At 43.0% G+C, this 11158-nt stretch overlaps 1 protein-coding gene across 1 annotated transcript in view; it reads left to right on the top strand.

Annotated features, from left to right (window-relative positions):
* The first annotated feature begins 4142 nt into the window (after positions 1–4142).
* The window catches only part of SLC26A5 (solute carrier family 26 member 5), a 35624-nt gene continuing 28608 nt past the window's right edge, over positions 4143–11158 (top strand). Inside the window, exon 1 of the mRNA XM_082056033.1 lies at positions 4143–4260. The gene's annotated coding sequence lies outside the window, so the exon portion shown is untranslated. The remainder of the gene's footprint in view (positions 4261–11158) is intronic.

Below are 11158 nucleotides of genomic sequence, written 5' to 3'. Positions count from 1 at the left end.
CATATCTGGCTGTCAGTGCTGGTAGACAGCAGATGTCAGCTCTTGAGCCCTTCACTTAAATACAGATTGTAAACAAGTTGGAAAGATTGCAGAGCACAGCAGCAAAAACAAGACCCTTGAAACACAAGCTTCTAGAGACAGTTTGTTTAGACTTAAAAGGAAAACATTTCAAAAAAGACTTGACAACAGCCATAAACATGGACCTATGTTTTATTTACTTGCTAACATTTCAGGGCAAATGTCACTGGGTGGAAATGCTGCCACTGCATCATCTCATCAGTTATCCATCAGTGGGGAATGGGGTTTGGTTATCATCAAAGCAGAAAGCCTGTGTGAGGCTCTGAAAGCCCCGCTGACGGATGCACAAACAGCAAGGTACAGCAGATAAACCTCACTCAGTTCAGCTCTGTAGCAAGGCTTAACTAAACACGACTCAACACAACATGACAGTAACTGGAACAAGCTAGTTGTAGAGGAGAGTTACCTTAATCCTGAGCTGGTGAGGGAGCCTCAGCACCAAATGAGATCAGCAAAAGGGCTTGTTTACCTTAAGCCTGGCCCTAAAGAGCTCTTCAAGGGCTGTTAGCAACCTGGAGCAGCAGACACCACACGACTGGTTGCAGCACATCTCCTGTGAAGGAGCAAATGCAGCACCTACCATCCGCGGGCAGTGGATCTGCTCCTGGAAGAAATGACAGAGAGATAAGCAGCTGCAAATGGTGTGTGGGTGACACGTGGGCAAACTGCCTAGTGTTCTTCTGTGTTACTGATGTTTTATGACTGTTGCTTTTTCTTCCCCATGTCTCAATTCAGCTGAAGGAGCTGACATAGCAGCAAGCCTAAGGACTTAGGCCTGTGCATGGCTAATTACCACAGAGCCTGATGGGGAGGGTATGAGCTGGCACACAGCAAGGAAAGGCCCAGTAAAAATGGTATTCCAGGGATGGGGGAGTACTGTGCTGGAGGACACTGATAAATGCTGGGTTTGTACTTTGAGTCTGCATTTCTTTTGGGGAAAAAAAAAAAAAAGAAAAAAAAAAAGAGAGAAGAAAGAGAGAGGATGTGGTTGTGCTTTTGAGCTGTGCTGTTCAGGGGACTTAGTGGCAAAGAAGCTATTTCAGAGAGCTCAGCTGCTTCCCTGATTGCCTTGGGCCAACAGCAGGACTTTGGGGGGTACTGGGTAGTCACAGGTTTCAGGGCACTTCTCCATTAGGCTGCTATTGCCGATATCTCCAGAGCTGGCTGACAGCCCCAGGTCCCTCTTTCCCTGCACACTGACTGTGGACACACACACCAACCTGCTGCTGGTACCACATTGCTCCAAGTGTGCTAGAAACAGCACAGGCAAAGCCATTCAACTGGCTTGTATTCACGACTGGACACCCAACTTAGCTCATTTAAAGTTAAACCCTTCTCAAGACACATTTTAAAGGTTTTGAGTTGAATTGTTTTTAAGGAACTTCTCACGGTAAAAGGGAAATGTCCTAATGTTTGAGACTCTGCTAGAATAAAATGTGTTATTATGGACCATAATAAAGCTCGACATGACTAATGCATCTGTATAGCCTCTGGGTAGTAACTAATTAACAGGAACAATTTGAGAACCAAGCCAACTACCATTAAAATCATTGGGAAAATCTCTCATTTCACTTCAGTCTGGAAATGTCCAGGTCAACTTTACTAATTCAGCTGGTTTGACCTGTCTTAGGAGCTATATAAAACTCCATGGTCAAATATATACAGAATGTTTTGTGCCTTAGAAAGTCGTCCCATTATTAGAACTCTGAGCATAGTTAGGGAGCAGCTGGGAGTGACCCAGTTGATCGAGCCCATCTGACCCAGTTTGCTAGTTTGGGATGTTCCATATGCGATGTCCATGCCAATGAGACAAGTATCAGAAGCCTGCCCACTTCCCAGCCCCTCAGCCCACCCCTGCACCCATCCTCACTGTCAGCAGCTGTTTGAGGAGGTTGAGCACTAACCAGCAGGATGATGTGAGCTCTAACCAGCTGCAAGTGCCGGGTCTGGCTTTTGAAGGTGCCTCAGAGCTTTCCTTGTGCTGCTGGAGAGCAACAGCTCCCGCTGCTCCATCCCCTGTGAGCCACACGAGCCCACAGTCATGATGACACTGTCATGACACAACTCCAGTGGTGTGTGTGCCATTAACTAATTTCCCTCAGTAATCCTCCACAGGAGTTTTTTTAATTATCTCCAATTGTCCATATTGTTTATTCTGTATAAACTCCCCCTCCCTTTTTTTTGTTTTGACTAAAAGACCTCTTTTCATCCTGTTCCTACTGAGTTCAGCGCTGTATTAATTCCTGCCCTTCTCTCAGAGCTGAAGAACTGATGCATCTTTTACCATTTTAGAGAATGCTGGAAAGAAGCAATAAAAAGAACTATCAGCCTTCCCAGTGGGTCATGCTACAATGCACACAAGAAATTAAAACCAGCTGCAGTTCATGTATTTAAATACAACCATTGACACAATTAGTGTAACAAAATCCCCAGGGTGGATTACTGTACCATTCAAAATGATTTATACCTTTGTGGATTTTTCTAGCAGGAAATTCCCATGTTTGTTTCAGACTTTCTCCTCTCCCTCCTCTTTGCGCAGGGTGGATAAGCACAGCTCTGTCTGTAGTATGTTACTGCGATATCTGCTTTGCTGGTCATAAAGCATTTCAGATTTCAGTACATCAGTGGTGACTCAACACCTTCATAAGGTAATTAATTCTAACAGAAGCTACAGATGCCCAAGTTCAGAAAAAAGACCACCTTTTTGGATAAATAAATCTATATGAGAAAGATGTCTTTCCCAAAGTATCTCAATTTACCAAGGTCTGTATAAAACACGGGCGTCCAGCACCATTCCACATGAAATCTGATGTGTGTGGTGTATTTCATATATCACTCTGAAAGTTTTTTCCATCAAAATGCTTTTTCGTTACACCCTATTAGGCAGAAGACCAGTTGTAACAAACCTCTTATTTAAGGTGCAACTTCTGAAATGTTTTGACCTCAAAATTTCTCGGTTTGACAATACCGAGTACTGTACTTCAGTCTGAATTCTTTTAAATTTTACTTAGGTTACTCTTAGACTCTAACAAGTGCTACCATGCTAAGGAATCATTTAAGGTTTTCAAATTAATACATTGCAACAGTAAACAGCAGGTTTACAATTTTTTTTTATAGTCTTAATGTATAAGAACTTCCAAATGTTTTTTTTCCTACCAGTTCTAGATACAAAAACAAATCTCTAAGAATCTGAGAGGTGGGAAAACATTTTCTCCTGGGCAAGAGAGAGACCTTTAATTATGTTGGAAAATATTTATACATCACAGACTGAAAAGTGAGATCTGTGAAGATATTTCACAACTAATTCCTACGTATTCACAAGGAAATTCATACCTGTGTATCCTTTGCGTGCCTAAATAAATAAGAAACTGCATTCGGTCACTTGTGAGGCCCAGGCTGATAAGGGTGCTGGTCAGATCGCAGAGCTGGCAAAAATATGGTCCTTATTAAAAAAGAAGAAAAACAATTGTAAGGAAGGCTCTTGAAGTGCTGAATCAACTTGAAGTCCTTCAGAAACCTGTATTTTTACATTTATTCACGTGACTGGCATACATCCGAGTCTGATGCCTTGTGTATATACATTTCTTATATGATTGTTGATGCCTGCTTTTTCAGATCAATTTTAGACAACAAATCCTGAGGCTTCCTCACTGGAATTTTGGGACAACCCAGCTGGGGTTTATGTAACAACCACCAGAGCGTACCCCAGCACAGCAGTGCAACAAAAGCAACCACCAGGGCATGCCCTGGACATTGTGCCACCACTAGCCAGAGCCCACCCCACGCTCTCAGGTATATTTTTATATTTATGTTACAGATAAATTATATTTATTTCGTGTGTGTGTATACAGATGTGAAAGGCAGGGCTGTAGTTGACAAGGGGACCCCGGCCAGCCCAGCGCCCACCAGGCCGCACCGCTGAGGTAACGGCCGCAACGGCGCCGCCGAGCGGGAGCGCGCGCCGACCCCGCGGCATGCTGGGACTTGTAGGCTGCGGCGGGTGCGCGCCCGGCGGGGCTGCGGAGGGGACTACGAGTCCCAGCCGCGCCCGCGCTCGCCCGCGGCCGGCAGGGGAGGGGGCGGGGGCTGGCGGGCCGCCACCGCCCGCCCCGCACCCCCGGCGCTCACCTTGGGCGCGGAGGGGAGGCGGTGCGCGGCTGCGGGAGACGGCAGCGCCTGGAGGTGAGCGGAGCGTGGCCGGGCGGGTGTGAGTGAGTGAGTGAGTGAGGGAGGAAGGGAGCGAGTGAGTGAGTGAGTGCGGCGTGTGGGGCCGGCGGCGCAGAGACCCTCCTGACGGGGGTGGCCTGTCCGGAGGGCGCGAGCCCCGCCGTGAGGAGTGCCGGGTCGCGGTCGCGCTGTCCCGGTGCCCGCGGCTCCGGCTGGGTCAGCCCGGGGCTGGCCTGGGGCCGGGGGGTGTCGCACGGTGCGCCCGCCTCTCACCGCGCCTTCCCCGCTGCCTTCGCCTCCTCATCCCGCTCCCTCCCTGCGGCCCCGGGGCTGCCGGAGCCCCGCGGGCGAGAGCAGCGGTTTAGAAGGCGGCTGTGAAGGCGGCGGCCGCCGAGGCAGCCGGGCTGCTCTGCACCCCCTCTTAACGCGCTTCTTGAAGCCCAGAGGCTGCCCGGCAGCAAACAGCACCCACGCTGCCGGGAGCCGCAGGATAGACGCAAAACACCCGGCTAACTTGCAAAATAAAAAAGGGGAAACCAGAGGAAAGTTGAGATCAGTCGTTTCCTCGAACGGTGGCTGCAACCCTCTGACATTAAACTGTGAGCTCCCCGTGTGGGTCATAGCAACAGTCTGACAAGTCTTGTAATAACAAGACATAACAGCTTTGCGCTTTGTTATTAGCCTCAGCCCAAAGACCTTCAAAACCTTTCCACAACCTTGATTGAACTAGCCCTACCTCGCCCCAGTTTTCTGGCAAATAAGAAGATTGTGGCTTTCCCTGTGTCAGTATTTTTCAACTTCGCATCTGCAAACTGTGGAAACATTTTGAACCCCTTAGATGAGATCAGTGAAAGCAACCAGGAAAAGCCAGCCAGAAATGTAAGTAGGCTTAAATTTGCTGTGCTGGTGCCCGTACTGCTATTGCAAAACTTTTAATTGTCTGAGCATTGAAATTCGGTTAAAAATCATTGTCAGGATGCTTCAAAAATTTCATGTAGCCCAAACAGTTGTTGCAGCAGGCTTTTAGAGATAGTCCAATAGTAAGAAAAAGGAAAAAAAACCTCTAAAAATTATTGCTATTATTTCTGCTCATGACTCAACAAAACGTACATTCATAGTTCTTCATATCTACCACAGGAACACAGTTGCACAGCATTGTTTTGGCTGGGGATGCCTCTTATTGAGGGTCTGGCCAATGGAATTATTTTGGCCAAAGGTTTCACAGAGGAAAACTACAGTTTTTAGACAGACTTTTAAAAATGCTTTCTACTAAATGTACAATAGAATGTATTCTGGGTTAACAGGTGTCTTGATTTGTATTACAGAATTTTCATAAGTATGATGCTACTTTACTAGCAGCTGTAATAATGGAAAAACTAAGGTAATTAATTGTACAGTTTCAGAAGGAAGCACATGTGGGTGACTTGCACTGAAATAACTCTGTGGGGATCAACTCCCGTGTTGGTCTTCCTCAATCACGCTTTGAAATACTTGGTTTATGTCAATTCCAAGCCTTCTCAGGACACAACAGATGTTCCAGTATTGCATTTAGCAGTACTCCTGAACTGAACTATTTTATTATTTGCCTTGCGATGTACTGTGAAACGTCCCTGAAATGGAATGGGGAAAGGGTAGAGAGACGGAGAATGGAGTTTTGCCCATACAAAGCTGCTGTTAGTAGCTGATAAAGCATATTTATTTGAGATAGTGTTTGCCTCCATATATAAACTTGAGGGCCTTAACTTGGCAGTCTTGTACTAAAAGCTTCACTATACTTAAAGGTATATTTGTGGGGGGAGCTGGGCCAATATTAGATTGTAACCAGAATCACATTTCAGTGAAGGAAAGGTCTAAGTCCATTAAGAAAAAAAACTTGCTACTACTTCCAGACTTGGATTCTGATCACTAAATCGTATTTCTTCTGCTTAAGAAGCCTGTCCAGAGCTTATGTGGTTTGTTTTTTGTTGTTTTTTTGTTTGTTTGGTTGGTTTTTATTGTACTGTACAAATTCTGTGTAGGGTAAAAATTTTGTTAAAGTCTGACATACAATTTTAATAAGTGAAGACGGCTGACCATGATTCTGGGGGAAGGGGCCTAGGAGATGGTGAAGTCTTTAGCCTCTGCCACAAACTGAGCTCAGTTCTCTGAGCTGAGAGCTTACTAAAGTGACTGTTGGGTTTAGCCATCAGATCTTAAGACTTGAGACACTAAACAACTGTCAAGTATTGCCTTTTGTTTGGAGTCATAGATATAGCAGCCTGTCCCCAGAGATGCAATGTTTTTAGAACTTAAATATTTGAAAACCAGATGGGAAGTTGGTTATGATTTAACATAACACTAAAATCATGCAATAGTGAGGCACAGATCTAGCACATGGCTGCGATACCATTGGTCTTTTGCTAATAACTTGGGAAAGGAGAACTGAATATATGTGTATCTGCTTTGACTCTTATAGTATAAACAGACCATTATTTTCTTAAACTACTGTTTACTTGGGCCATAGCTATAAGCCTGTGTAGATGTGACCAAGGCTTTCATGCAGCCCATGGATTGCCTAGAAAAGCACTAAGTCCTTTGAGCTCCTTTTTCTTTCTTGATTTGTCTGGTCATCTGCTAAAGTCAATCCTGGAGCTACAAGGAATTCGTGACTCTGGAGCCTGCTGCTTTTTTTGTGTCTCAGGGAAGTTTTTTCCCCTGGTAAATACAAGTTTCCACTCTATGTTTGGTAGGGTTTTTTTGTTCCATGTTTTCTTTGTATTAGCCCTCCCCTACTCATGCTGTCCTAGCCATGCTGGTTTGCTCAGCTTTAACTCTGGTTTTGCCAGTTGTTACCAACCTACGGGTCAGTGTGGTTATAGCAGCTACAATTAATGTTGTAAACTTGATGGGATTGCGCTGCAACCAGAATAATCTGGGGAAATAATTAGGCCCAACCTATTTCTGATTTAATAAACACCTATTAAGGCTTAGTATATAATTTTTTCCTAGTTCCCAATTTGAGTGCACAGTGACTGAAGCATTTACATTATGGAAACTTTCCTAGCAATTTCTTAAAAGTACCCAGACAGTTTCTTAAATTGTTGTCCTACATGGTAGCATCATACCTTTAGCTGAACAGTGGAAGGACAGTGGTTCTCAAAGAGTAATGGCATTACAATGACACCGTATCTGTGCATGTATGATAGATGTTGATTTGATGATTAAATCAGAGTATGCAAAATTCCTAGGAAGAGCTTATGTTACTTCAACTGTCCATTTTTACCACACTAACATTAACACAGGGAGAAGGCCAGAAAGTCTTTCGTTCCTATGTGCTAATTATGCCATATTTTCTTGAACATTGAAATGGGTTGCTTTACTTCACAGCTCGAGGTTCAATAGCTTTCGTGAGTCCCCTCATTTCTTCATGCTAGTTGCTTTTTTTCTGAGTAGCTTTATACAAGGATATTTTGGTGTCTCACAGGCATTTCCCCATGTTTTTCTGTCTGATTGCTTGGTAGATCTGTAACTTTTAGCACAAGAAGACCGTGCTGAAGCTAAAATTCTTAAGCTCAAATCAGCCTATTGATTTCCAGGCTAAGTTAAATGAATTAAACACTTTCCTTATCCTGATGTGTTTCCTTCTCTAGATCTGTTAGCCAGCAATGTTGTCCTGCTAGGTAGTATTTCTTGATAGTCCTTCTTAATACATCTTCAAGACCTGCTGTTACTACTGTTTTAGAATTGGTAATCTATAAATTTTGTTGTTCAGAAGTATAGCAGCAGCACATCCAGGTCTTGTCGGTATTTCCCCTGTGTCCAGATAATGAGAGAGTCTGTTTGTCTATAGCTGTGTCATATATACCCTTGGGATCTTTAATACGAAGATATGGCAGTAAGTTTGTGCAGGCAGTTGAATGCATTTTGCAAAGCCGTTGCATTTATAAGATTTAGATTTTATTAATTATTGTAACAGTACATCTATGAATAACTGGCCTATGAGGGAACTTGGACTACTACTTTCAAAGATTTGCATTAACTGTATGTTTTGTTTTGTGCAGTAGCAAGTTGGGAAGACCTTCAAGGTGACAAACAATAGTGTGATTGCCTTCTTGGAAGTTGTGTGCCAATGAATCTGTATTTTTACAGCCTGCGCAGAGTCTCTCTTTCTTTAGCCTTCATTGATATATTCTTACTAGTTTTGCATAGGTGGCAGATTAAGTTTTGCTGCTTGACTTCAGCTGTTGCCCAACGTTTTGTATGTCCAATTTTCTTTGGGTTCTTGAGTTGTTAAGGGTTTAATAGATTTTAATCTATTAATCTAAAACCTGAGATTCTGACACCTAGACTGGGCTACAGCTAAGGTCAAACTGCTCATTTTCATTTATATTATAGAAATCAGGTTCTGAGGCGCAACTGGGACTTTTGAGAACTCCTCAGAAAACCTCTTACAATAAAGCATGGACAGAACTTTCCAAGCCAAATCAAAGATTGTAGTGTCTGTGATTTGAAACATCCCTGTTGGAGTTCAGTCTGTTTGGGCCAGATCAAATTAAGGATTGAGCTAGGTAGGCTTTAGAAAATCTCAATTTTGAACACCTGATTTTCATGGAGCAGAATTTAAAACTCCCTATACCATCCAGAAGAAAGTTTGGATTGCTACTCTCAGGTGCTCACAGGGAACAGTGCTGGTTCTTGTCCTCATGGAGCTCTGCCAAGCTCAGACATGTCTACAGAGTCATGTCAGGAGCAAAACCACAGATCTTTCATAGATACAAGTGTCCATAACATCATCTCTAAAACCTGAAATTTTGCTGCTGCTGTCATACCTCTATGGCACAGCATGGTTAAAGTGCTTTCCCAGAGAAAAATAGACCTGAGTTCAGTTACCAGCACAGCATGGTTAGAGTGCTTTCCCAGAGAAAAATAGACCTGAGTTCAGTTACCACTTCACCATGTTGAGATTTGAGGCTGCATCTCCTGCTTTACTGGCTTACTGCCATAGCTTTGACATCACATTGTTTTCTGAGCCTTTCAGGCTTACTATTTATTTATCCTCTGTCTCTGGTCCATTTCATTGTTCAGTTTGGAATTTTGAAGTATACTTCTTGCTTGCTTGTTTTCAGTTGTGTAGTATGTGTTTCTGTTTTAATTTCTTTGCTGGTTGCATGTTTAAAATCGATGCTTATGATCTTTTTTCACTGTGACATTTCAGTGCTATAGATGGTGCTGTATTTGTGTCCACAGAGCTGAACAGGTGACCTGAGTCTGTAACTTACTACAGATGTAGTGAGTTTGATTTTCTTTTTCCATACTTTCTGGTGACATTTGTTTTTTTTTTTTGCATATGTGTTTCTAAGGAAGGAAGGTGCTCACAAGAAGTAGTTACCAGAAAATTACTCAATGAACCCTTCTTCATTCCATTTGATGATCCTCAGCTCAGGCACCCTTGTTGCTCTTCCAGTTCCTTTGTTCTGGCACACTGTTTTACTGTTAGCTGTTGCAGGAATCTATTCATGCTGGGTTGTTTTGCCAAACACACTTGAAGAGCCAGTTGGAGAACTCTTTGCCCCTACAGACCTGTTTGAACCACTGTGACTGACATCTTTACAAGTCTGATATAGATGATGGTTTGGTAGGTGGATTTTTAGCTTTACTGCATGCTTGGATAATGAACACCACTACTCTCTCAGTCTTCTTCGCAGAATATACGTATCTTCAGTTCTACCTGGTAAATGCCACTGATTTATGAAGACTTCACCAACACAGATGAAAATCTCATGCTTCAATAACCTGGTATAATTAAAGTATAACTGCAGGGACATGAGCCTGGTCGGTTGTTTTATCATTCCTGTACTCTGTAATGTAGAACCTTCAACATACAAACAGTGCCAACCAGTAACTAGCATCAGTCCAAAGTGATTTCTATATGTTGTCCATCTTATGTGATTGCTCTGTTTGGGATAGTGGAGTTATTTCTTTAGCTGTATGTAAGTTAGTCTTTTTACTTGTGTAGATAAGAACAGACACAGGGCTGTCGCACGTTAAAATGTGAGCTCTCTCATTAGCCATAGAAGAAATACAAAGCCATAAGATGAGCCTGCAAATAAAGCAGGGGATTGCCATGAAATACTTACCAGAGAAACTTCTCTACAGGTTCATTTTGCTTATATAAGTTTTAAATATTTCAAGGAAAATCAGTATTAGCCTGTGTTTGCTGTGCACTCATGGCCTTTACATGTAACCTCAGCATTAAGATGTTGAGGAAGGCCATTCCTACTGGCTGGCAATCACCTTCAGAACATGAAGCAACACCCTTAAGTACATAAGAGACAGGAAAATGTTATCGCTTGGATAATATAATCTTAACCAAGCAGCAGTTGCGTGAATGGGGAAAGGATCTGTCACAATCATGTCCTATTCACTGCTTGTGTAGAATTTGGTGTGATACCTCGTGTATAAAAGATAGACACAGAAAACAGATGTTGTAAAGTAGCTGCCAAGAATGAAATGTTTCTTCCAAATGCAGATCCTAACATGGATAGGGAAATTGAACTTCTCTCTCAAAACTAGCAGGAAGAGAGTTGCATCTTGGTTAAATTGTTATTGTTACTACTCTCCCAGATAGTATCTGCCCTGTGCTGAAGTTCTTTGTTGGCTTTGCCAGAAGCAATAGTTCTTCAGGAATTTCTGCAGGCACAGCGATGGCTGTAGCCTGTTCTGCAGAGGGACAAATCCTTTCATAAAATATTAGGAAGAGTCTCGTAGAGGATCCTTGGAAACATTTCAAAACCTCATATTAGTTAAGTAAGGTAGTTACTTCATGCCTTCATGCCTTGTTTTCAGCAGTGAAACTGAAATATAAATTTATAATCACATCCTAAACCTCTCTTCTTCCCTCACCCTACTCCAGTTATTTATTCCTGAGACCACA

This window comes from Streptopelia decaocto (genome assembly GCF_964273445.1).
Source record: "Streptopelia decaocto genome assembly, chromosome: 1".
Classification (NCBI taxonomy): domain Eukaryota; kingdom Metazoa; phylum Chordata; class Aves; order Columbiformes; family Columbidae; genus Streptopelia; species Streptopelia decaocto.
The sequence above is the reverse complement of the archived record's forward strand: the minus strand, read 5'-3'. Positions and strand labels throughout refer to the sequence as shown.